Below are 26453 nucleotides of genomic sequence, written 5' to 3' on the forward strand. Positions count from 1 at the left end.
ACTCCCGGCCGAGGGAGAAGCCTGCCAAGAACGCGCGTGCGGACACCACGTCCGACGCTCTCGAAGTGGCCAACCACGGGCCACAAGAACCAGCCGAGGCGGTTGATCCGGAGGACCATCCAGCGTCTGTCGGAAGCCCGAAAGACGTCATCGACCAGCTGCTGCCAGCAGTGGTCCAGTGCTTTGGCCACCTGGAAGCTAGATCCGAGTGGAAATCTGATCCAGATCCAGCACATGAACCCGAAGCCAAGATTCGAACCCGTCCAGGTCGTGTCCATCCGGACAACGGCCAAGAAGTGAGAATCGTCACGGAGCATACACCGATGCTGCTGCCGACGGTTAAAGCCCCTGCCAAGCGCAGTCAACCTCGTTCCTGCCGCATCCATCCGGATGACGGCGCTCACCAGGATCGCCAACCGGGCTGCTGTCGCCCAGCTCACGAACACCAGCGCAAAGGCTGGTTTCCAACTGTTCCGCCGGACAAGGACGTCCCAGGTGAGTCCACACGAACTATTCGGAGTGGTCAACCCGACCGCTCTGAGCCGCTGATCCAGTGTCGGCGTCAAGGCTGGCATCCAACCGTTCCACCTGAGAGTCCTCCACCGAACGAGAAGGGATTTGTTGAGCATCCTCAACCGGGGGGAGTATGTTCGGTGTCACCGAAGTGCTAACCCCATCGCGCGCACACCCCTGCGCCCACTGTGAAGTGACAGCAGCTGCCAACGTCAAAACGTCAAACGAAACGTCAACCACGAAACGCGCTCGCGTCAGAACACGTCCGACCATCGAAGCGACAACACGCAATCGTCGCAGCTGTGAGTGAAGAAGAAGAAGAAGTGTAGTGTAGTGAGAAGTAGGAGAGGAAGAAGAAGGAGAAAATAAAACAAGAAAATCCAAGTTTCCCGGTGTTTTCGTCCCTCCTGCGGTCCCGCTGCAAATCCGCCACCTAACCCGAAATACAGTCCACTACCCACAATCGGCCAGCCCCGAACACTTACTGATGAACACTACCACCATATGGATCAAGTAATCGTTATCATCAATGATAGGCCAGAATCAGCTTCTTCTACTCCTCGGTATGACCCCGATGAGTCACTCAAATCTCCAGTTCCCCTTCGCCCAGATCAACATAACCCACCGAACCTGATACCCTTAGCATAAACCGGCAAAACATAGTCTCTCAACAGAAGCCAGCATAAAAATCGAGAGCGCGTAGAAGAGAGCAACAACTCCCGCATGTGAGGAGAGAGCGCCTGAGTGAGAACCAAGCCTGTTCTGCCTGACCTGAACCTCGAGCATAGACAACGGGCGGCGTCCCGACGAGCGGCTTTAGTTTATGTTTGAACGTTGTTTACGGCGGAACACGGCGGTGTCCATGCCGAGAGATCCTGGCTTCAGAAGCTTTTGCGACAACGCTAGTGTAGTGTTAAGAGGGGTGCCTGCCTGCCTGCCTGCTTTGTGAGAACGTGAGAGAGAACGAGACGGAACTAGCGGAGGGCTGCTCTCCCTCCTTTTTTCCTGAATACACTTTTGGTTGATGGTCCTGCCTGCTGCAAGGATCACAAGGGAAAGCAGCGTCGCTTTGACGGATCCTTTTTTGGAAAGGAGAAACGCAGCTTGGCTCACAGATTTTCTTGTGCGAGTGTGAATCTTTGAAGTGAAATTAGGAGGATCGTTTTACGTGGTGGTGTGCCACTCGAGGGGAATTTTCTCACCAAGAGGGGTTTCAAGCAGTGCTCAAAAGTGAATTTTGTCACCGTGTGATATTTGTAGTGAAACAATTTGGAACGAATTTACTGCATTTTTTTTGCGTAGTGCGTAGAAGAAACCAAGCCAACAAAGACGACCATCTGGAAGAGTGCTATTGCACCAACAAGGATTACCTCGACGAACTAGTGACGGAGATTTTATTCCTGCCGGTAAGTAACGCACAAAGGCAAGCGGTTCCAGTATTTCCAGGTCGTTGCTAAGCGAGCGGAAAAATTGCCGGGAAAAATAAGGAAATAAGAAGTTGGAAGGGCTGCGCAATTGATAAGCGCGTGGTACGCGCGAAATGAATGATAAAAGTACGTAGCTGTCAAGAGAGTGTGGTTTGAGAAAAAGTTGGCACAGAGTGCACAAGTTGATGCGAAAATGCACGTATCGATCGGACAAGTTGGCGTAAACAATCTTCTTTTCAGTAGGGTAAATGCACAGATGTTCTACCTAAAGAATAATTTTGATGATTTTACCTGAAATTACTTCTAATCAATTCTTGAGTCATACAAAAAACCAATCGTTTCCAAATCAAATGAAATCGGAACAAAATTTGTTTTGATATTCGAGAGTCAAACTACAGCTATCGAGCTATCTTTACTAGTCCAGGTTTTTAATGGTTTTATGATTTACAAGTTTGCTTAGTAGGATCTTTTTCAAATAAAACTAATCAATGAACAAATGTTGCAAAAAAGATTCATGTATTTTTAATGATAAGAAAAAAGAAGAAAAAATAAACTCTGAAAAAATAGTTCATCGGTTTATTTCAATATTGATCTTTTTTGTGGATAGCAATGAAAATGCCTGTTAACATTAACTGAAAAAACATTTAAAAAAATCTTCGGTAACTTGCACACATTTTTGCTTCCTGACTTTGAAAAAAATTTGTAATCTCTGAAAATTATTTGAAACTATCTTTATTTTCAAAACAAAGGATGTAAAGCTTATTTCAAGCAAAATTTTATAATGAAAATTTATTTAAAAAATAAATTAAATTTACAAAAATCTTTTAGTTAACAAATTCCTAAAAAAATAAATTTTATTCATTTTCAAAAAACAAGAAACATAAATTTAAAGCTCACTCAGTATTCAACTAATTGAAAGTTAAATCAAGTTTTTTTTGTACATTCTAAGTTTTTTTTAAATGAATCATATTTTTACGAAAAAGATAATAGGTTATCTGGTGCAATTTTTCATTCCACTTCCACTTTTTTGGTCCTAATTGTGGAAAAATACTTTATGGTGTAGTGGTAATATTCAACCATCCAAAATTCTACCTTCCAAATTGACATTATTTTTACTGTGCATGAGTACATCTTTCAATTTGTTTTTAAAAAAATCCATGCGGGTATTTTTGAAAGCTGATTTTTGTGTCTTTTGTCTGCTGAAATAAACAAAAATTATCAACAAAAAATCCCAACATTTTTTTTCATGCAATTATAATAATTAGGCTTAGTGATTTTTCACGCTAAAAAAATGCTATTTTTACGGCGACCAATCTTCGCAAACACAAAATTTCACGAAAATTTCACGGAACGTGAAAAATGCGGTAATAACCTATACAATCTTAGGTTAAACAACCGGAAAGATTTTTGTGCATTTAATTATTAATTAAGCAAATAAGCTAAGTGATTTTGCAAGCTGGAAATTTTCAGTTTCACGAGACCATCAAGTTTCGTGGAAATTTTACGGGATTAAGAAAAAACAACAATGTTTCAGAAAATTGCTGTTTTTTTTAAATCAATACATATAATATTATAAAGTCCAAGTTATTTAATAAACCGAGTTTGAATAAACGGCGAAAAAAATGATGATAATTGCATATCAACGATATTTTTTCAATTATGTAGATGTTAAATTTCTGGATTTACTTAATTGAATTTATTTTGATTGAAACCAAAATAATACTTAAATGCTTTCTATACTTTCAAGTAACATAATACACTGGATAAAAATACGAAATATCAATGAAGTTTTCTAAAAAAAATCCCGGAATTCTACGGGTATATATCCAATCTGTGGTCTCGAAGCTCAAAATTCGGAAAATTCTTAAAAATGCCAAATTTCTTTTATATTGCTGAAATAATCGAAATAAAATAATATTTTTTTCTATGAAAATATATGATTTAAGCAAACATATTTTTTACCAAATTAAAATTTAAAACCTTTGTGGATAAAATATTTTTTTATGATTGACAATTATTTCAGAAAATTCTAGAATTTCACGGGATTTCCCTTTCCGCGAAATCGTGAAAATTCACTATCCCTAATAGTAATGTAACAAACTTACAAACATAACTCAATTTAGCTTATATTTCAAAATGTTATTGTTTTTTTAACTTAAAATTGGGTTCTCTAGCAAACATTTACAAAATATCAAATATCCCTAAAGTTTTATGGCCTTTTTTCCGATCTGCGGTCTTAACAATTTAAATTTGAAATAAGCCTAATAGTTACTTGTTTGATTATACCATGGAACAATTTTGAAATACGTAACATGGCATTTGAACACATTGTTCGTGGTTCCCATTTTCATGAACGCTTGTTCACGATTTTGGGAACTCTTTTTTCTCCGTGTATGTAATGAATAATCTGCAAAATAGCACCTCACTAAGACTGTTACAGCTGTGAAGATTATTCCGTTGTCAGAACATGGGTTCTTTCAAACTGAAAAATTACACACCTCGGCTTGCCTGAATTCAATTCTAATCTAATAAGAAAATTTCGAAACAAAAATCGTCGTAAAACAGTCCAACATCGCACCAAACACCCTTACTACCCTCACCAACAAACCCTGATTAGGAGCTGCCGTTCGACGCGGTGCGGTGGGAAAACCAAACTAAAATTGAGCGCGAATTGGCTACATATCGTCCTACTGAATGCAAGCACGTACTGCCGCCAGCAATTCGTCCGAATCTCACCAGATTCGATCTAGTTTTCTTACTATTCATCGCGCTGCTATAAATAGGCAACAGCGTACAAATCAAATATTCGTCTTTCATTCCTCCCCGTAACCCACAAATCAGGGCCGGAGGTACCATAAAGAGTTGGATTAAACGTTTTTAATGAGATTTGAGCTGCGTTGTTAATTGCTCCTCCTTTGCTGGGTTTCTTTCTGGAGTTTTGATAAAAATCTTCCGAAACGATTCCTTTCCAAGGAACACCCGGACGAATTCCAACTACTCCAGGCCTTCCAGGCCTGTGTGAGCGCCATTTCTAATTTTCCCAGTTCGTCTCTATGAAATTTATTCGATTTTTTTTTCTCTCTTCTCCTGTGTTCTGTTGTTGTCCCTATTCGAGCTGCCTCTACCTCCGGACTCCCAATAGTCCTGTGTCGACGGCTGTGTTGTATCCCTTCACGCCGGCTTTTCCCCCGGCCCAAATCCTCCCTTAGGAAAAAAAAGAAAGAGAGCCAGGCAGGGCATTAAATTTTATTGGGTTGCCACACTACCACCAATCGACCATCGACAACGGCTTTGGACAGGCAGCTTTCGACGACTATGCCGTGTTATGCTTTTGCCTCGTTTTTTTTTGTTCGTTGGAATCCTCTTCTCGGTTGCAGTATTGATGCTGCTTCGACAACGTGCTATGCTGCACACGCTGGAATGGTTCTCGCTGCCTGATCCTGGACGTGTGATTTGAGACAAACCAGAATCTCGGTGCTAGAATTTGTTGCACCGGAGTGTGTCTTCTATCGTGGAGGGCTTATTGGAACGGATATGGGAATAGAGTGTACCTGGTCCGGTTGAGAGTTGAGGGTAATCAAACGTATAAATTTTGTTATTGTACACTGAAATTTTTAATTGAATTTGGTATAATGGTACCATTTTTGTACACGAATTGAAATCTTTTCACGATTCGTAAAATCAATACAGAAAAAATCAAAATCACGTATTCTTTATGTAATTGGTACCATTTTACATTGAAATTGAGTTTGAGAAAATGTTAGCGATTTTGAGAAATTATTAGCGATTTTGAAAACAAAATCTTTGTTCTTAACAAGTGGTAGTCCGACTTGAATCTAAGAATTTTTCAACTTTTAAAATCCAAGCGTGTATTTATTTAATTATTTATGCATTATTCTTGAAATATTGTTTCCAAATAGACCATATATATTTACAAATACTTAACAGTAACATCTAATACGAATGTATACTTAATTTATGTATGTCATATCTTAGCTAAAGCACTTGTTGCCTCAGATATAACCTCAAAGTCATGCGGTTTGAAAGGAAACTGCAATTGAGATCAACAATGTGGTCCAGAGATAAGACCTGTCATTGATTTCAACTGTCACTTTTTACACTGCGATCACGCACACTATCCAAACAAACGTTTGATAGTGTGTGTAAACTCCGTGTAAAATGGGTGTCAATCTAAAAAGTGACCCCGTTCGTTTGACAACAGTTGTTTTTCTTGTTTCTTCAATCTACACCTAATTTGGAGCTTCAAATATTTTTCGTTTGTTCTTTGCATATTTGCTCTGTAAAATTGATCTAACTGCTTTTAATTTGCAAAAATTAAATACATTACAATAAACAAACATTGAATACTTATTATCGAAGTAACACGCCGAAATTTCTTAAAGAAATTTTGTTTGATAAACAAAAGTGCCAAAACATTCAAAAATGTTCAAATTTAAAATTTGGAAAAAATATTTTTGGTTCATGATTCGATTATCCAAAGTCCCATATAAACCTTCGGATAATCGAAACTTCGGATGAACGAGGCTTCGGATAAGCAAGTCTGGACTGTAATAAAAAAATAAGCTGTGAAGTTAATATCAATCAAACTATTTGATTCTTACTCACAAAGTGCTTTGCCACAATAATTTTAAAAAAAATCAAAAATTATCAAAAAATGATAAATAAGAATTGAAGAAACGATTGAATTTAATCTGTATTAGATTGCAATTTAACGTGAAGACTTTTATCATTGTCATGATTTTTCGTTCAAAGATATAAATTTTGCGTCGCTTTCAATATTTTGACAAAATTCCTTCAACAAGTTGTTTAGAATAGTGCCTGATTCCTTTTGGTAACGATTATCCCATTCCTTGTAAAGTTATGGAAATCGTCATTAATCAATGATTGCCAACTAGGACGTCAATGATTGTACCACAAAATTATACAAATTTTCAAACACAATTGCTTTAGATCAAAAATTCCTTCAGTGGTTTCAAGAAGGCAACAACCGGCACATGCTGATTCATTTTGGTGCAGAAATTCGTTAAATTGAATTTAGAACAGAATATTTCATAGTGATGATCAATTTTCTTCGAAAATGATCAACGGCTTCACCTTAAATCAAATGTTTTTTTTTTTTTCGATGATGACCGGGGGAATAGGTTGGCAAAATAAAAAAATCAAACTTCAAGCCGAAATTTCGAAATTTTGTAACTTTAAATGTCATGTCACTACAACTGTGCTACTTTCAAGTAATTGCAAAATGTCAATTAATTTATAAAAATACCTACAGATACGAATTGTACCAAAATTGTACAAAATTCGGAATTTTAGAAATATATAAAAAGTCTTTATTTGATTTAAAATGCATCAATAATCGTAATACAATGTACTCAGATTAATTGAAAATCGGTATAAGAAGTTTTTCAATGATGTCAATGTCATTTTTTTGCCCCTCACTTTTTTGGGAAATTTTGAAGGGAGGACAAAAAATTGAAAAAAAAACTCTTAAAATCGTTTAAATCTATAGAAAAATTGTATATAAATAACAACCCAAAACCTCATCATTTTTGTTCAACATTTAAAAAAATGAAACAAATTTTCAATACCAAAGAAGTGGATAACGTTTTTTTACAACACATATATAAAATTTCAACCCGCGCCAAATTATCATTCCGCAAGCGTAACCCTTCAAAGTCATCTCACTAGTCGTCCTGCATCACCATCAACATTTCTTCTCATTATCTTTAAAAGGAGTCGCCCCAAACGATGATGCAAGGACCTCTTTTCTTCTATAACCAGGACACCACACTTGCTATTCACAACGTGTTTGTGACCCAAGCGATTCCATTTTCCAGATCGGTGCCACCAATCCCGGTACTGTACAACCCCGCTAGTTTGACAAGTTTCAATGCTTCTCTTTTTATTTGAAAACATATGAACCTCCGCTGTCAAACTAACGAGGTTCAACTGTAGTAGCTCCATAAGGCACGCGTATCCGGCGACGATGGTTGACTCATCCCGCCGACAGACAACGACTTTCCCACACCAGGGATAACCTCTCTTCCCGTTAATTCTAAACTTGAACTAACCCGGAGCTTAGCGTTGCTAAGAGCGCCTTGTTTTTTATCGTTGCCGTTGTTAAGCCTTCGAGGGAGGAAGTTATTGGCGGTTGTGGTGAAGAAGTGGTCGGGAAGCCAAAAAAAACGAATTCGGGGACGTTTGATGAATCCTTAGTAGTGATTGCCGCATGGTCGGAAACGTTGGGCCGGCAGTGTAGTTAATAAAAAAAGGTTTCCCGACGATTGGTACGATTATTTCCGAACCATCGAACAAACTACAAAATGTGCATGCATATCCTTTTATCCCTTGATTGGTATTGGTGTTTGTATGTGCGAATCCATGATTACTCATAGGTTTGGCCCTGTCTGCTGCAAACTTCCCCCTTAGAGCGAATCGCCAGGATGTGGCACTAGGGTGAACGGTTTCGTCCCTGCAGTGAGGAAACCAATGAAAATTTATTTTTAATCAGAGGGGTGCTTCCGCGTCTGGGACGGGAATTGAAATTGGGCAAACGATTATTACATGGCTGCATTATTTAGAGAGCGTCTTTATACGGTGGATTTTCCCACCGCCATAAATCTTGACCGAGGGGTGCTCTTCAATCGTGAGCTTGCGTTCAGACTTAAACTGGATCATAGCGCAAATCTCTACCTCCGGAATGAAGTGCTCCCGGCCGTCCCACGAGTGTATTTGACAAGGAAATTACATTTTTGAAAATGTGCCAGCAACGACACGTACGGATTCGTTTCGCGTCAGGCTGTTAATAGCGATCCAACTACCTGCACGTGACTATGACGCATTACGACTACCTCCAACGATCCTGGAATCCTTCCCCTGTTTCTGTGTAACGAATGAAGCCCAAATTGAAGGTAACAGTTGCAACCCTTTTTTTTATTTTTGAGACATTTGTCTTCCCGCGCGGTGTCTATTTCTTTCTTGATTGTAGGATCTCACCAGGTAAAAAACACTCTCCGGGGTGCGTCGTAAAATCCTACTTTAGGAGAAGTGCTTCTAGGATGACGAGAGCTACCTGGCCGTGGACGATTCCCGAGAAGCACTATATAATTTCTCTTCGGTGCGAGAAGTTCACTGAACTGCGGGAAAAAGAAACAGTCGTTGAGATTGGAGAACCTACGTCAGAGAGGGGCTAATTGGCTCGAAGAACAACTAGAACTATGACCAGAACTGACAATAAAAGTTGTAAGAAAACGTATTGATCTTCGGCTAGTGATCATAGCCTATTGATAATCAGCATCACTTAAGGAGCTATTACACTATGACAAACAAACAAACAAACTTAGTTCATTCACCAATGTAGACGATATAACAAATTGCTATACAATGTCGTGTACAAATCTACTTCACTTCAATCGATATAAGATTGATTTCCTGTAATCTTTGCCGGAAAATTGTACGAATGTCCCTTTTTGAGTCATAAAATCTTTCTCTCAAAAACAATTAAACCACTGACGAACTGACGTACCACGCGCAAACCACTTTTGACCGCAGCTGTCTTCTTCTTGTTTGGCAAGACAAGTTTGGCTTCTAGCGAACAATCTGTCAACCGATTTTTCTCTCTTACTAGCTCTCTTCTCTCGCTTCGCGCCAATGTTTACATGCAATGTATTGTTGAAGTCAGCATTAACTGACACACGCTTTCGCCGAAACGAACAACGCGCTCTAAAATCGTTCTGAGCGCATCCTTTTTTGAAACGACGCAGATTACAAATTGATGTAATAGTCGCAATATCGAAAACATGAGTGAAAGAGAGAATTAGTTCAGCGAACCTGAAGGTAGATGGAGTTGGTGTTCACTGGAGAATTTGCGGTCAGAATTTCCTTTTTTAAGAGGATAAGGCAGAATCTCCTCTGTACTCTCAAGTTTAAAGTACAAAATGCCAAGAATTAGGGCCGCAAACAATCCAAATAACACTGTTTGATTCTAAATTACATTCAAACCCATTTCGGTAGCAGTTTCTGCAAATGTTTTTCGAAGAACATCCCAAAAATAGTGCGAGCTCTCTAAAAAGACCCAAAATAAACTCTTTCGCCTCCTTCATGCACACCTCCTAGTTGAGGTTTCTGAGGCCAGGAGCCTCCCGAAAGGTTCAGCGCGAACTTCAGGCAATCCCGGAGCGGGAAAGGGAGCCACAAATTACACTGCGCGGTCTTTGGCATCACAGAGAGGAAGATTCCTGGCCGGTGATAAGCTATGACTCCACTCGGTGTACGGAGGAGTCTACGAGAAGAGGAAGATGTTGCGGCTGATGATTGCCGCGGCCTGGTTGGAGACTTGATTCTAGAATCTCCTCTTCGCCAGCAGGCCAGATAACAGCAGTTGGTATAATGATGTAATCGGAGGGAGCTAAAATCGCTTCAAGGAAAAAAGGTTGTTTTTCTTTTTTGCTACGCTGCTAGATAGGACTTTGGTGTGTGTCCCCGCCAAAGAAGGAATAATGGGCTTTTAATAATAGCTTGTTGGACAGATTGGGCGCCTCGCGAAAGTCATCGGTTATTCTGGAAACTATCCCGATGCCATGTGTGGCTTCTGAAAATTATTCCAATTTTCTCGAGCCCATCAATCATGGAGAAATTGGAACTGGTTTAGAAAGTCTGCTCCCTAGATGCATATCAAGTGGGCATCTCACTTGGGTAGGTCGAACTTTGGCGAACTAATCACTGGCTAAGTGTTTATCTTAAGCAAAGACGCCAGAATATACCATCAAATGTGGAACAGAAAAAGCTTTAATCAGTTCCACAAATCTTGTAATGATAAAATAAGCAAACAAACATAAAACATTCAAATGAAATTTTTGCCGGAAAATTGTCAAAAAAAATCCTTTTTAAAAATTCTTCATAAAAATCTTCCACTGGATCTTTTTTAACAGTTAAATAATCTACCATACCTTAAATAGTTTCACTCACTTGCCAGCAATGCCCAATTTGACAACTCGCGGCAATTGTTTACGTTGTCTTAGCTAATTTTGACCGTGTTTTCGAACTAATTTGGCAAAGGCACTTTTGAGTCTATGTATCCAGATTTTTAGCGCCATCTTTGCTTAAAAATCTGGATACAGTTTAGTCCAATCTGACCTACAAAATTTAGTCCTCCTAAAAGGTTATAAGCAAACTCGTTTATATAGGATAAATAAACAAATGGCAATGCATTGCATTTTTGATTTCTCACTAAGTGAGTGATTTGTTTACATTTTTTCTACTCCACCATCAAACATCAAACCATGCTAATTCGTTGCCGGGTCTCTGGAAAAGACCTGGCAACAAATTTGTATAGTTTGACGTTTGAGAGTGGTGTCGAAAAAGTGGGGTTATGTGACTGCTTGCAAAAGACCATTGACAGCGTGAAATGTTTACATTGCCTTTTACCCTTTAAAATGGTTGTATTTACGTTCTAGCAAGTAACGCCACACCGCAAATCTTGCTCTGATATCGATTGAAGAGTTTACAGCCATAACTTCAGTTATTCTAGATGTAAGAGCGCCTCTCCCTTGCCCCCTCCTCAGTCTGAGTGATTATCATTGAGTATTAGTTGGACGAGTTCCTTGTTTTTATCCAAGGATACACGCAGTGAAATTTTTGTTATTGAATTTAAAAGTGTCAACTTCAATTTGACAACATTTATTTTAAAACTATTGGGGTTTTACAGTACAGATTGACAACTGACAGCTGTCAAAAAGCTTGAAACCACGTGCTCGGAAATCGTCGAACAATCGGACTGAATTGTCAACATCATTTTGACATGTCGTTTTGACGTTTGATTACTTTTTGATTCGAATGCGTTCGAATTAGCGAGCATTCGATTTAGTGGATTTAGTGGATTCGAATTAACGAATCCGCTCTGTAAAGGAAAACGACCCACATCGAAGTGGATCACTTGAATCAGATTTTCCCAAATGTAACCCGATCATGCCTGGATGGATTTAGAAGAAAAATAAACAATCCCGAACTTATGATCGTCATCTCACCATCGAAAAGTGACGCCTCTAAATGATGCAAGATGGGTGCCACTTGATGGCGACCAAATTTCGCCCAAAAAGAAAAATTGAATTTTAAACAAGGGGAACAAATTAGTAGGTCACACACGCCTTGCTCCAAACTCCATCGCCCGACTAATTCGTCGGATTAGCGGGTAAATTAGGAACGATTAAACAGTCGTTCCGAGGGTGGCGTGTCTGAACCAAGTTCAGAACATATAACGGTTTGTTGATTTTTTTAAACGAGGAGAAACAGGGGATTTTCCCAAACATGGCAGTTTTCCCAAAACGACATGTTGAACAAACTCCCAGGCCTAAACCCTTTTCTCCTTTTTTGATGTTTTCGAGTTTGTAGCGCGCTTTTGGGTGTCCCCAAAGGTCAATAAATTTGGCGCGGGCGCGCGATTCAAGTCGTCGAGGCAATAAAAACCAGTTCAGCGATCAAAAAGGTCCAAAACTGCCAAGCGTGGATTATTTCGCAGGAGAACCCCTCAACGTCACGAAACGTGGATCTCGTTGCGCAGTTTAAAGAGCCTGCAGCAGACTCTCGGTTGATGATGATGATGTTGCTGAAACAGCACGAGAACATAGCGTTGCCAGGTTGCATAACAGCACATTTCCGTTGGTCATATTTTGCCTCTTTTTCAGTGTTCTTTCCTCCTTTTTTGTTGTGTCATTATTTGAGTTTTGTTTTTGTGCTACTTTTCAACTCCTTTTCACTCTTTCGATCGTATGTCGATGTACCTGTATGGATGTACAATTTGAAGATATAGTAATTTAAAGCAATGTTTTTTTGCTCTACTGTTCTTGTTGGGGTTAAATGGACTCTTGAAAACGTATCACGAGGTGAGTTACTTTTCAAATAAGTTGCTGAATATCCAACTGTCACTCTCGCACACTTTTGAAATGAGTTACTCTGAATTAACTCAAAAGTTATGGTCAGTCTTGAGCAGTTTAGATATAAAGTTAGTCATCGACTAATACAATTCTCAAACACTCTTGAGATGATTTACGCAAATCCCGCACTCTTTTGAATTGAGGAACCCATCTCGTGTACTATGAAATGAGTTACTCAGGAGGAACTGTCATTCTCGTGCCCTTTCGTGGTGTAGTTAGTCGGCTACTCTCACCAATATGCTCAGCAGACTACTTCACCCCACAGCTCCCAGCGTTTATCGTTGGATCTTACACGTAAAAAATACGTTCTGTTCATCATCTTCCAGAACATTTCAACTTCGCAGTCAGCAACAGAGAGCATAATTCCGAATCCCCCATTCCTTCAATCAATTTCAGACTGACCGTCTGTCAGTTCAACTCTTTCCCCCTCTTTCGTACGTTTTGGCTAGGCCCAGCTTAATAAACACGTCATTAATCATGTTTTTAATAATTAGTTTAAAATTACCAGAAAAAAAGAACCCCGAGAGCTCGCCGGGCCTCTTCCATTGCTTTCGCCTCATCTCAACATCCGAAGCAGATCGAGATTTTCCCCGAGATTTTTGTTTGTTCAGTGCTGTTAGATCGATTAGATTTCCCGTAAGCTTCGGAGCAATGCTCTCCGCAAACGCACTATCTTTCTAAGAAGAATCTGGGCCTGCAGGCAGGTTCTTGGAGGATGATTGGCGATTTTTTTTTCCATCTCGGAAGCTGTTGTTGCCCGCCAAAAAACCGAGCAGTCTGGCGTGGTAATCGCAAAGTGTGGAAATCCGACGGAACGCTGGAAATTGGGGGAAACGAATCCACGCCGGCCAATCAATTCTGGGGCGCGGTCCGATTCGATCCAGGTGGGGGGTTCTTTTGTGCTGCGAAATGGGAGGTTTTTCAAGTTAAGGCTCTTGGAAAGTTGCGCACAACTTGTTGATTTTTGACTTCACCGATTCCAACACCAGCTCGGCAACTTCACAACCCTACTCAAAATTGTTTCAATAAGTCAACTTTAATCATGACTTTACACCAAAGTCAAACCAATATGACATTAGCGATTGCAGAATTCGATAAGAATGCTCTCAAACATTCATGAGGGCGATTCGCTCTGGGTTGGCAAACAAGGGCGTCTACATTGACGAATCTCCCAAAGTATCTTCCTTCACATCCAGCTCAGTTTAATTGAGTAAGATTGCTCCCAAATATACGTGATAACACAGAAGAGAGACTATCGCCTATAATAGAAATCAAGGGCGATTCGCTCTTGACGGGCAAACAAGGGCGTCTACATTGAGGAATCTCCCAACTTATCTCCCTTCGCATCCAACTCATTTTATATGAGTAAGATTTCAACCGCAACACGCCCCAATAGACCAAAATTTGTATTCAATTAAATTTCTAATCAAACTAAATGGACCTCCAATGATGGTGGACCGCGATGAGACGCGTGGATCTAATATGCCCCGCGCGTTGGAAGCCGAAATCTCCTAATGGACGCGATGACATGTAGGATCGTTTACGATGATGAAGACGAACGGGTTCAATAACTTATTGGAAAAGGGCGCGGGAGCAGCGGCACCACGTGGTGGAGTTTATGAAAGAAAATAGGGGGAAGAGGCCTTCCAGTATGACTGATGGACGCACGTGGGTGCCCACGAGATACATATTAACAACTCCCGTCCAAGATTAATTTTACGAGCTTTGACCCATTTACTGACCCCCATTTTTTGGTGTCCAAACCAGCAGGACAGTGTGCCAGCTCGTTTGAGATAACTTTTTGGAGCGATGACTTGGCGAGATGCCGATCTTTGCCGCGGTTACATCAGCAAAGTGGAGTTCAGCATCGTTATGTGGCGTTTTATGGACCAAACTGTGTGGAGTTCTGTGACCGGCAAAGAGGTCGTAAAAAGCATCCTAATGTTGTACACGCTGTGGTAAAGACATCAACTCGGAGGTTGGGACTTGCCAAAGTATATCAAGCTGAGACTGTTTTCATTAAAGAGATGCTTGAAACAGTGAAGATGGTAGAAATTTGCTTGCATAATTACGAACACGTGTTTTCACGTACTTGGATTTGACAGTTTCAGTTAAAAACTCTTGTAAACCTGATGGTTGATTGACCTTGAGTCAAGTTTTAAACAACTGTTAAATGTTTGAAATGTTAGCTGAATACCACCCTCAACTCCCTGGAAGCCCAACCAGTTTAAAACTCCCGCTCTCGTTGTTGGTTCCAGACGAACCCATCCAACCGACACGGTCCCATGACTTGCACTCTTGCGCCCTTTCCTGTTGTTCCCGTTGGCAGCGGGGACACGCTACCAAGTTCCACTTCATAAAGGTGCTGCTGCACCAGCAGCAGTACAGTTCAGTAGTTCACACTTGCATTAGCGGCAGTCCCCATCGGGACTGCCAGGTCGAGTGCATTTCCTTCAGAATGGGTTCTACTGTTCCTCCCCCCTACCGGCGTTGGCCGGGTGTTGTTTGGGTTCTTTGTGTTGTGTGTGCCCTCGATTAAAACCATCGACACCGGAATCGACCACACCGCCGACGTCACCCGGAGTTGCCGAGGAGTTCGACGACTACTCGCTTGAGTGATTATCGGTCCCATTCAATCCTCCCTGTTCCCCTCCTGGTTTGCTAGAAATCGTCGGTGTAGTGCTGACTTGTCGTAAACGTCATTTTGGTCATTCAAACTGTACCTTTACACTTCAGTATTACACTTTTCTTGGCTGACATTTGTTTAGAGTGCAACCCAAAATATCTCACCACGCACTACCCTTTTGTTGATGAACCTTGGTAAGACGATTTGACAGATGACGATGAAAGGAACAGAATGATCAGAATGCACTGTTTGTTTACAAACTGACTAAGATAAATTGGCTATCGTGCGATCATCAAAATAGAAGTATAGTGATAATTGGCAGAGCTTTACTATTTAGTTTGAAGCGTCACACTTAGTGTTGTCAAGCAAGAATGGTTTACTGTACTTATTCCCAACATTAAGTTCTGGAGTTTTTTTTTTTAAAGGTCCAATAAACCAAATTTCCAGTTTTTGCTTTTTGGGGGTTTTTGAAACCGCCTAGAGTCAGGGGTATTAAAAACACCCAAAAAGCAAAAACTGAAAATTTTGTTTATTGGACCTTTTCAAAAAAACTCCAGAGTTTATCTCAAAACCCAATAAATAACACAATATGACAAGCAAGCACGCCACCAACGATACGTTTGACACTGGACGCCATCGATCGTCGTTAAGGGCAAGAGCTCCGCAGGGAATTGTCAGGGGTTTGGGGTCTTCAATTTTTCTTTCTATTGTACTCCCCGCGCCGGACTCGACCATGTAAAGAATGAGAAAGTCCAACAGCGGAAGCGTCTTGCCCAGTAATGAGGAAGTTCAATTTATTTGTGGCTTGTTTTGTTGAAGAATTCCGAACCGTATTAGGATAGACGGAAGTTGAATGCCAGGAAAACCCTGGCAAAGGTTTGGTTCTTTCCGCATTGGATGTGTGTCGTCACGTAGAATTGGCGGGTGAAGGTTCGTGCACTGTTTAGAACCAACTCACAATCAATTCTATCGCAGACAGATGGTCTGCAGTAGAAGTTGTTGGACTGAAGTTGGTGACACAGTTAGAAAGCTAATTCATTAGAAGGCTTTCTAGTCGAACATTTACTAACACATTCACAGCTCTGAATGCCACAGACGTTGGTTTGATTGCATCACAATCTGCTTTCTCTTTCTTGCAAACGTTGTTTGTCATGTGACTTATTAGGTTTTACGCCGTGGCGTCATTTGACAGCTCGTGTGCTCTATTTACATAGTCTTGTAAACAGTGCACTCCTTTCTAACCTCCAAATCGAGTCGGCGTAAAACCTTATAGCTGGCAAATTTCACAGGGAAAGTGACAGTTCGAGCTCGATCTTTGTTTGCACTTCTAGTCATGTTACCTCAAGGAAGATTGATCTTGGTAGCGCCTTAACTCAAGGTGGTTCAATGTGAATCAACATGGAGGTAACGTAAATTCAGATTCGCGAACTGTCAAATACATAGAGTACAAGGGTGAGATCGAATCATTTTTTTACTGTGCCTATTCAAAGAATCTGGACTCAAAAAAACCAAAATGGATTGTTAAATCGAAATTCTTGAGGTGAATGGCAGCCACTTTCGGTGGGGGAGAATAACGACGACCACGTGGTCAAAGGAGGAAGCAGGCCAGAACATGATACGAACCTTCCAAAGTAATAAAGGCAAAAACAGTCTGAAGGGTAGGAGGAGGGTGGAGTGGAGAGTTATTTGCGGAAAAGCCGGAAAAATTGTGCCGGCTGCCGGCACGGCGTTGGCAGCACCATGGTGGCCCGGTTAGGGTTCATTGAATCCTTGGATTGAATGCTAGCGAAGGGCGTCCTGGGAGAAGGGGGCCGCCAAGGGAGTTGTCTGGCGTTGTGGAGTGGGGCTTTTCAAACTGACATCAAACAAAACGGAAATTGCGGTGTTTCACGGTATTTACTGACGCTCAAATTTAATTTTTTACTTGAGGGAAATTAGAATGAAAGTCGCTTAATGGCTGTAAGCTCCCTCACACTTAAATTACAATTTACACGGAGAACAATCGGAGAACAAACTGTTCGAATTTCATGTTACGTTTTTAAAAACGGCCATGAACAGTTTGTTCTTGATTCCCGAAGTCATGAACGCTTGTACACGATTTTGGGAACTGTGCTGTCAGATTATCAATATTTATATCTCTTAAAGTATTTTGAGCAATCCATTTAATGCTGCAAAAAGCGCTAAGGTCTTCAACTCCAACCCAATTTCAGCTCGTTACAAGGGGCACCACCATAACCCTAATGATGTCCGCAAAGCTAACAAATCCGCAACCGGTAACCAAACACAAAACACCGATCTTCCGCCCGACACTCGCCCATTCTTCAGACCGTCCACATGGAAAAATAGTGTGCTGCCGTGTTTTAAAAACAACAAACTCCCAACAACCGCGCTCAATCCGGTCAATAAACTCCGGAGTAAAAACAGGAACCCCATTAGCCGCTACTGCTACCGACTGACTGGCTACATCAGCAGCAGCATAAACAGTGCAATCTATGCTGCTTTTATGCTTCTCCTCTGTGCCATTTCAGCGCAGCCCCCGGGGCGGGAAAAGATAACCAAACAATCCCGGACTCTGAAGTCGCGGTGGAAGTGGAGCTCAGCTGTTCAAGTAGTTTTCTTTCCCTGGGACGCGAAACTATGTGCGCCTTGGCGGCTATTGGACTACATATTTTCCTGCCTGCCACACCACCACTGCTGCCAGATGTGAAAAATGAGGAAAACGGAAAAACTTTCTACTTCTTTCTCTGCCGCTTCTGCCGGGGAGAGTTGGAGTTGGAAACTTTGCCCATTATGGGAGTACTAAAGTTGGCGTAGCAGGTGGAAGAGCAAAACAAACACAAACAGTTTGGAATAGTGAAAATAAAGAATTCATCGCGTTCCCCATCGCGCTATATCTGGGCTGATAAATCTAAGCGATTCCGACGACTCAATTTAGTACTGCGATTTCCGCCCACTTATTGGAAAAGTTGAAGTTTTTCCCTCTCTCCCTCTCTCGCAAACCAAATGGCCACGTGATTTATTGCGACCATTATGAATAGCTAGGCCTCCCTTCGCTTTCTTGTGCCAACCAAAGAACTCCATTGTTACAAAAAGCTACAGAATGGACCATTCAAAAATCTCCACAGTAAAAGCCGACATGCAAAACCATTCTTTCTCCCTGTCTCTGCAAGAAGGAAGCTATACAAATGAAGTCGTAATGAATGGTCGCTCGATGAACTCGAGTCTAGCGATATGGCCAAGTTCAAGAACCTCAAATCTCGCCAGGTCGAAGCATCTTCCGATGATTTATGTGGGTGTGCCGAGATGGTCATCCACCTGAAACGTGAAACCACCAATTTTCTCAGTTCAGCACCTTTTCAAATTATAACAAAAAACAAAGGCCCAGATCCAGTTTGAACCATTGATTTATTTGAGCCACAAGCCCATCATCTGACGGTGGTTCCCAGTCGGGAGGGTTAAACGGAAAATAATTAACTCTTTTCAACGCCCCGTCGTGATTTATGTGGCCGCGCGAGGGTCAACATTAATCTTGCCCAGATTACGATTTGACCGGTTCGGTTTGATTCGGATTAGATAACCAGTTGTTTATTGCCTTTTTTGTTAAATCATATTTCCAATTGTTGAACAATCTGCCTTAATAGAAATTGCTTCAAATGTTTCAGTTTTGCCTACGCAGTAGAAAATAGTTGAATTTTTGAGTCCCACCAAAGTTTAAACGTCCGGTTGTCATGTTAAGAAGGTTCTCGACCTTCCAACTCCAAGCGAAACTTATTTGGGAGATTTTTCCTTATCCCCTTAAATAAGTGGAACATCAACACTTCCCAAGGAGAAGTGTTGAGAAAGGAGCAGCCGGCAATGGATGGCTGCCATGGTTATGTGAATCTGGTTCAGGTGGAATTGGTTGAGCTTTGGCTTAGACATGGCGAAATCCAGTCTGCAATTCGCTGAAATCACTATCTCCAAGCGAAGCGAAGCAGTAAAAAATAGTTGAATTTTGGTTGAATTTCGAAGGTTGAAAGTTTGGTTGGTCGAATATTACCTCCTTTACAATTTTATCTAAATTTTGTGTAAAAATGTAAAATTCAACAGAAACTTATAAAAATTAATTATTTTCACACAAAGTCTGTCACCATATCCAGATACAACTCAAAATCATTTTTAACTACATAATCTTAGGCAGTAACCGCATTTAATGGAGCCTAACGTGTAATGTTTGTTTACAAACCCTCATCGGTCCAATTGTTGCTGACCGGCAGCGAAACTATGGGAAAGTGTAATTTGTACCAGACTTGGATTGCGCTGATACAAATCATCTCATTCCAGGGATTTAGGTGGTGATAGCCCTCGCGCTGCTTCAAATGACGTTTCTGAGTGGCAAGCAACCTGGCGGCCGAACTTCGAGATCTTTTTCCTCTTGCGAACACCATTATTCTCTCAGACAAATCCGAGGCCTTTTTACTCTCAACACCATTAAGATTGTTGAAAACTTATCTTACAACAAACTCTCATCTTCTAAAATGTGTTGAAGATACATTTAGGATAAATTCTAATCGCAGAATATTTTAACCAGTAAATTTCAACCTTTGAAAGCTCAAATCAATTGCCAAACATTTCCGCAACAATGCACCATCAAATCTCATCTGTTGCGGCAAACCACTCCGCGAATATCCAATCTAACGCTCGTTAACAGCCCTCATCGAGTTTACAGGCTATTTGCCATAAAATTCCACCTCCAGCTGCCAATAGCCAATCAAAACTAGTCAGTCTAATCGAATGCTGTTGATGGTGCTGATGATGATGCTACCCAGAAGTTTCCCTCGCTCTCCGCACCCTTCTGAAATCGCTCACGGCGCTTTGCCAATTTGCCGGTCAGACGACTGGTCTTCAGTGCAACTGTGTGTGTGTGTGCTGATGACGGGACCCATCAGACCGCCCACTCCCACACCCACAATTCAATTTCAAACCCTTTCATGACCACCCCACACCCCCTCTTGGAAATGCAACGCCACTGCCATAAACTAATTCAAGTTCTATGTCAGACGGCAAATCGTGTGCGTTTCCGTCTGGCTTTGGGCAAAATTTTCAATCGTAGGGGATGGTGGTCAATTGTAAGCGAGCTGTACTAACTTTTCGTTAACTAAAGAACGGCAAAGCTGTCAAAATTTGAAAGTACAATACATTGGAACATCATAAACGTCAAAACGGTCAGGCCCACTGCGTCAAGTATACCGCAGAGATGATTCATTGGAGATTGTTTTAAAAGGTTTTGAACAGTGGAGATGTTTAATTTTGGCAAGTTTGGCATCATAAACAACAACAACAAAATTTTCAATTTGTTCAACTCAATCAACGTTACAACCTAACCTCACAAATTTTCAATCGACCCTTACCCCTTTTTCCGTGTCAAATCACATACACTGACGCTCGCAGACAATACCGGCCATTTTTTTTTTTTTTGTATTTGCCATTCCTCACATTGAACTTGGCCATTAGTTTTCCCACTTTTCCGGTCCCGTCAGAATAATTACGCCGCAGGCAATCGCGCGTCCCGCGTCCCGAACCTACTTCAACTTGGTTGCTGGATAGAGGGGGGAAAAACTAGCAATACATGTACATTGGCGAGGTAAAATTTGCATTTGTGGTCTGCTCGGGTGTGTTGTATGGGTGCCTGTGAACGTTTGTACTAAGGTTGGGCGATTTGTTTTTAGGCGTCGGGGTACATGTTTGGGGTTAGCTGTCCTATATTTGGATCGGATTTGGTAGATTTGCGGAAAACTTAGACCAAATGGTCGAGTTTACTAAAATTTTGCTAAGATGGCTAAAATTTTAGTTAAATTGACATTTTTTATCAGCTTTGTTGAGAACTTACGGATTATTTAATTCGGAAGTTCGTTTGAAGTCCTAGAAAATGATTACCAAGTTGCTGGGTCAAACATAGCCCGGCGAACCCTGCGAACCCCGGGCAATAATCGATGTTGTTTATCGGTGCAAGTTGGTAGCTCGTGCTAAACTCACATTAAAACTAAAGTTGCATGTTTTACTGCACGCGCATTTGTCTCGTCCTCTGCCACTGTTGTGTCGAGCGAGGGTGTCTGCATGGCGGGAAACAAAACACAAAAAAAGAGGACTCCCCGAGTAGGGAAGGTGCAAGGTTTGAGCGTTCTGCCATGTGCATTTAGTTTGGAGGGAGCAAAAAATGCATTCAGAAGTAGTTTCAGGATAGTATTCAATTTAAAATATTACATTTTTAATTTAAAATGATTATCAAAACATTAAGATATTAAGAAATTAAGACATTAAGACATCAAGACATTAAGACATTACGACATTAAAACATTAGGATATAACGACATTAAAACATTAAGACATAGAGACATTAAGACATTAAGACATTAAGACATTAAGACATTAAGAAATTAAGACATTAAGACATTAAGACATTAAGACATTAAGACATTGAGACATTGAGACATTAAGACATTAAGACATTAAGAATTAAGACATTAAGACATCCAGACATTAAGACATTAAGCTATTAAGACTTGAAGTCATACTTCAAGTATTTAAGTCTATAAGCCATCAAGTCTTAACGTCTCAAAGTCTTCAAGTCTTCAAATCTTTATGTCTTCTAGTCTTTACGTCATCAACCGTAAATGTTTTAAAATAACCAAGTATTGAAATATTTTGATGAGTTATAATGTAACCGAGAGACAGAGAGAGAGAGTTGGTGACAGTTTTAGTTTGTAATTCACTCAAATTTGCTTTCACAACTGATCGTTCCCTCTCCTGAGGTTCTCCTGGGTCAATTCTTCCAAGTGGGAGCGCATTGTTCTCTTCAACTCCTCCTAGCTTCATGAGCCAGCATGAGCCGCGCACAATTGATGGCCCTAACGGAACGCTCATAATTGAGATCTCCGCTCGGAACAAAGACATTGACGTGATGGTTCAAAGATGTCAGGAATAATTACTCAAACAATCGCAGCATTCTCACCGCCAAGGTACTCGTCCCCACGTGACGCGGGCTCGACCCACGATCAATCAGATTCTCGCCCGTTGTTCAGCAGTTCTTCTGGTAGGTCCCCCGTCGTGGCGGCTAATCCGTCATTATGAAAGCGGGCACGCGCGCCAGATTTGCTCGGCACTCCGCCAGACCGTGAACCGTGACAAATGTAAGCCCCATCTGTGACTCATTACAGCAGGGGTAGAACATGAACAGCTCCACGTTTTTTGTGCCGGTGAAGAATCGGACCCCTGGGTCCCGTGGGTTCACGTATGGGTAGACTTTGGACGCTTCCAAGCGATGATCGCTGCGCGCAGGGTGACCAAGTTCTTTGAATGTTGATGTACGAAGTAGTACCCCGTAAGAAATCTGATAGATTTTTGCTTACAGGACCGACATCAACCAAAATAAGCTTGACGTCGAACAATCAAAAGTGACAGCTGTTTGTATACTACACAAAAAGTGTGCACGCTGATCAAGAAAGTCTCATTTATCGTGTTAAAGATTTCGATTTGGTCACCCTACCCTCAAAACATGATCATCACGATTACTACACCGGTCCACCGTTTGGCTCTGTTTGGAACTTAATGGTTGTTTACCCAAGCACCGACTTCCTTTAGCGATGCGGTAATTCTACTGGGTTAGTTCGTTTTTTTTTCGGAGGTTTCGCGTTGAAAGCGTTGTAAAACTTTAGAACGACTCTCATTATCGTAATTATGTAACGTGCTGGCAGATTGCCACACGTGATGGGTCGACCTGATGCGCGATTGGATGAGCGATTTTGGGGCCGAATATGGCGTTCCTGTGCGCGAGTTTATTGTTCTGTGGCGATGAATGCGGCCATTTTTGGTGCTACGGGTCGTGATTTAGTACACACTAGCATCAGCTGCGAATCTAGTTCTTGCGGTTGTGGCTTGTTATACAATATATTTTTTACTGACTAGCAATTGTAAAAACTTCAAGCCGATCTTCCAAACGAGAGCAAAATGGCCTCGATTTTTTTTGAGAGGTTTGCGCTACCACCGGGATAATAATGCAGTCGAATGCGTGTGTTCACGCAATTTCATTTGATGCATTCGTTGAATTCGATTTTACAAAGAAAAATGAAGTTGAAAAATTTGTGAGACCAATATTTCGATTTTTGTTTAAAACATCAGTTTTGATTCAACAATTCATAACTCGGTCAAAGTTTTTTTGCACATCCTGGAAATTTCCGAAAATTTGGCTATTAATGTCCTCTAAAAAATATCAAAAAATTTAAAAAATAATATAGTGGTTTTTTGCAAATCAAGTTTTAGTGACAAAAATTTAAATTTAAAATCATCATTTTTTACCGTTTATAATTTTTTTCAGTGCAGTCCTTATCCAAACCTACAACTTTGCCGAAGACACAAAATCGATCAAAACAATCCTTCAAAAGATACAGATTTATAAATTTTCATACACTGTTGTCAAACGAGCGGGGTCACTTTTTAGTTTCACACGGTGTTCACACACACTACAAAACGATTGTTTTGATAGTGTGCGTGAGCACCGTGTAAAAGTGTAAGTTCGTCACTTTTTAGTTTGACTTTGACCAACCAACGGGGTACAAACTAATGGTACGTTCGTTTGAAGAACCGGTGCCGCACTCGTCGGTGTCAGTTTTGGTTCAATCGAACGTCATTTGTCAGTGCGCGTGGAACTCGCATGAAACTGAAAAAATATCGAGTGCGGCACTAGAGTTTCAGTTCCAAGATGGCGGCGAAACTCGTGCGGAACTAGCGCAAGTTTCTTCAAAGAAACACTTTGACAGCTCTGAGTGCGGCACTCAGTGTGGCACTAGCCATCAAACGAACGTACCATAAAAATATGTCAAACGAAAAAGTGACCTGTTGTATCCTGGCATCACTGCACCAGCTTAACAGTCTGCACCTTGATTACACCACCTTGGCCGTGCGCGCTGACAGCTGAGATGCAGCGCAAACAGCACAACAACAACAACGTCACTCCCCGATAAGCAGCCAAGCCATGCAGTTCAACATCTTAGTTCTTATATCTAATTAGTTAATAAAAGTATGTCTTAAGTTATCCGCTTGCTACTTATTACTGCCCCCGGTCCAGGAACGTCCCCCCAACGGTAAAGTTACAACAATTGGCGACGAGGAAGTGGATGGCCGGCGCAATTCTGGGTGTTCGTTCCTGCGCAAGAGGTAACCTCAAATTCGAAAGTTCCTCCTGCTGTTACCCGGAATGCCGTGCCTGCTGAACAAGAACCTGCCGTCCGAATGCGATCTGGACATCCTTGCTGCTGCCTTTGGTTTGCCGGAAGATGCTGCTGCGGACAAGCAGGACTGTGCGCGGGGAGTGCACCTTACAATCTTCTGTGCTTTCCGGAGGCGAAGGCGCTGCAAACAGAAGACGTCATCAGGATTCTTCGCGTTCGAAGATGCGGACGAGTTGCTGCTCCGGCGAACGTGCACACGTGTGCGGGTGGCGCGTCGCTGCTACTGCGGTAAGATTCGGACGGATTTCGTCACAAGTGGTGATCAGTTCACATTTCTGTTACGTCACTGCTATCGAAAAATGTCGTGTGCGGTCAACAGGACCAAATTGCGGAGGCGAACCTACACCTACTCTACTTGCTCGAGGAGCAATTTCCGCTGGACTTTCCCGGCAAATGCAAAGTGGCACCTGCGCCAACTTTAATCGCTCGAGGAGCAACTTTCGCTGGACTTTCCCAGCATTCTGCGGAGTGGCAGCTGCGCCATCTCCAAACGCTCGAGGAGCAATCTGCGCTGGACTTGCCCAGCAATTTGCGAAGTTAACCTTCAACCGCTCACGGAGCGAACCTGCGCTGGACGTGCCCAGCAACTGCGAAGGTTATACTAAACCCTTCAAGTGCTCACGGATCAACTTCTGCCGGACGTGCCCGGTAATTCTTTCTGCGGAGAGGCAGCTGCGCCAACCAATCTCCAACCGCTCAAGGAGCGAACTTGCGCTGGACGTGCCCAGCTACTGCTGCAACTACTACAAGACTCCACTGCATACGGAGCAACTTCCGCTGGAGGTACCCAGCACCTGCTACTGCTCGGATAGCAACTTCCACCGGATTGCCCAGCACCTGCGAAAGCTCAAAAGGCATCTCCACCGGACTTACGAGTCTACGCCGATGTTCCCGGTACTTGCGGAGACTGCTTTCCTCCAGGGCTCATGGAGCCAACACGACCGGATGTGCCCGGACATGCTTCAACTTTATGCCATCGGACTGCCCGACGAAACGATCCTCATTCCTGCTGCGACTACTTCGAATGCCGAGTTCAACAAACAAAGATCATCCGGATTCAACTGACTTGCCAGGGAAGTAGGCGATTTGTGGCGTTGCCATACAGATCAAGAAACTATCACCTACGGAGGGGAGAGCTGTTGTATCCTGGCATCACTGCACCAGCTTAACAGTCTGCACCTTGATTACACCACCTTGGCCGTGCGCGCTGACAGCTGAGATGCAGCGCAAACAGCACAACAACAACAACGTCACTCCCCGATAAGCAGCCAAGCCATGCAGTTCAACATCTTAGTTCTTATATCTAATTAGTTAATAAAAGTATGTCTTAAGTTATCCGCTTGCTACTTATTACTGCCCCCGGTCCAGGAACGTCCCCCCAACGGTAAAGTTACAACATGACCAATCACCGCGGGTTGAGTGTATATCAATTTTGTTTGGACAGCTGCCAAATTTGCATGGAAAATTTTATGGACAAACTGATGATGCAAAATGACTTCTTTGGGCATACTAAAGGCACCAAAAAAGTTTCAGCTAAAAAAAGACCTATTTTGTAAGGAATTGTTCAACATTAAACTCGCTAAAAACTAAATAAAATTGAAAGTCTACTCAACTGATGTTATCAAATGAAAACTTCTAATCAATTGCGCTATAAAATCGAAACTCGTGC

General features: G+C 41.7%; 1 protein-coding gene across 1 annotated transcript in view; it reads left to right on the forward strand.

Moving 5' to 3' along the window:
* The first annotated feature begins 1318 nt into the window (after window positions 1–1318).
* The window catches only part of LOC120420026 (neurotactin), a 56665-nt gene continuing 31530 nt past the window's right edge, over window positions 1319–26453 (forward strand). Inside the window, exon 1 of the mRNA XM_039582925.2 lies at window positions 1319–1919. The gene's annotated coding sequence lies outside the window, so the exon portion shown is untranslated. The remainder of the gene's footprint in view (window positions 1920–26453) is intronic.

This window comes from Culex pipiens, chromosome 3 (genome assembly GCF_016801865.2).
Source record: "Culex pipiens pallens isolate TS chromosome 3, TS_CPP_V2, whole genome shotgun sequence".
NCBI lineage: Eukaryota > Metazoa > Arthropoda > Insecta > Diptera > Culicidae > Culex > Culex pipiens.